General features: G+C 37.7%; 1 pseudogene; it reads right to left on the bottom strand.

Moving 5' to 3' along the window:
• Positions 1-252: 252 nt before the first annotated feature.
• LOC103585296 lies at positions 253-887 on the bottom strand (annotated as a pseudogene).
• Between the last annotated feature and the right edge of the window lie 811 nt (positions 888-1,698).

Here is a 1,698-nt window from a genome sequence, read left to right as displayed (position 1 = left end):
GCTTTAAAATTGTACCTTGAAGAGATTCAATGTCAATATCAATTTCCAAGTACTTCTCTAAAAATTGTTAAATTTTCACATAAATACTGGAACCTCAAACGTAGGCAGTCATTTCAAACAATACTAATTTCAGATCCCTTTCATTTAGAAGCTCTGTATCTCTTTATTTTGATCAAAAGTCACACAGCCTTACTTTAATGGATTAAAAAATTGTATCTGAAATATAGTGGTATTTTTAAAATAATAAATATATCACCAGCTTGGAGAGACCCGGGGAACTGGATTTTGTCCACCAACTTTCATCATTATTTCTCTATAAATGCTGCCACCACAATAGGTGTCCTTATACTTCCTCTTGCTGAAGCAGTTAATTCTTCAGTCTCCTCATTTAATTCATGTATTACCCATTCCATTGCTTCTCAGCGCTGATTAGCATTTGAAGATATACTTGCCGTTACTCCTGCAAGGTAACTGCTGGGGCTAACTGCTTTCGCAGTGATTTTTTGCTTCTTAGTCAAAATAGTTTCTTCTGGGTCTTAAGGATGTGGTCTGTGTATAAGTCTCTCATCTACTGAAATCATATTTGTAAATGAAATATTAGCAGATTTAAGTTCCATTGTTCTCTCTACAGGATCAACCACAGAATGTTCTTGCACATATCGCTTGGTTCTTGCCACACCAATAAGAGACTTCACAATGGAAGGCAGTCCCCACTTTGTGTTGAAAAGTCTATGGCTGTGAGATTTTCCAGAGGGATCTATATGTCTGTCCAACACATCAACTCCAACCACTCTCGGGTTCATAGGGTTTAGGTATTTCTGTATTGCAGTTGTTGTAACAGTTTCCCATAGGTGGTCAAAGACATGCTCCAAGGTCTGGATCTTCATGGTGCCAGTGGCCTGCGAGATGTCTGGGCAGTGCTAGGGGACAATGAAGCAAAAAGAATACCCGCCACCACCACCCCCAGCACCCTGGCTAGAGAATGTCTTCTTAACCACACATATACCCACACTCCATAAAAAATTTTAACAATATGTTGGATTTTATGTAAATTTAAAACTTCTGCAAATCATAGACCAAAGAGAAGACAAATGACAGACCCCCCCCAAAAAATTGCATCATAACAAATGAAATATTACCGTCCACTAAATATGAATTTTACATAAAATAATAAAAAATAATTTTAAATGTTGGAGCAAAAGTTATAAATATAAAACTAACAGAAGAGAATGACCAACAGAAAGACAAGACACTGCTCAATATTGCTAATAACACTAAAAATATGGTGAAATGTTTTTCATGCAGAAAAATATTATGAAAAATATTAAAAGATTGATGATGTGTTAGTATAAGTGTAAAGTATTCAGTCATAATTAACTAATGGCAGTGTAACTCAGTATAGTCCCTGTATTAGTCTGTTTGTGTTGCTATAACAGAAATACCTGAGACTGGGTAATTTATAAGGAAAAGAGGTTTATTTGGCTTACGATTCTGGGACAGCTGCATCTGGCACAGGCCTCAGGCTGCTTCTACTCATGGTGGAAAGTGGCAGGCAGCCAGTGGGTACAAGCAGCTGGTAAGAGGAAGCAAGAGAGAGAGAGAGAAAGAGAAGGTGCCAGGTCTTTTAAACAACCAGATCTCCCAGGAACTAATAGAGCAAGAACTCACTCATTAATCCCCCCTCCCCCAGGGAGAGAA

This window comes from Galeopterus variegatus, unplaced genomic scaffold (genome assembly GCF_000696425.1).
Source record: "Galeopterus variegatus unplaced genomic scaffold, G_variegatus-3.0.2 Scaffold228, whole genome shotgun sequence".
Lineage (NCBI taxonomy): Eukaryota > Metazoa > Chordata > Mammalia > Dermoptera > Cynocephalidae > Galeopterus > Galeopterus variegatus.
This window is presented reverse-complemented; position numbering and strand designations above follow the sequence as displayed.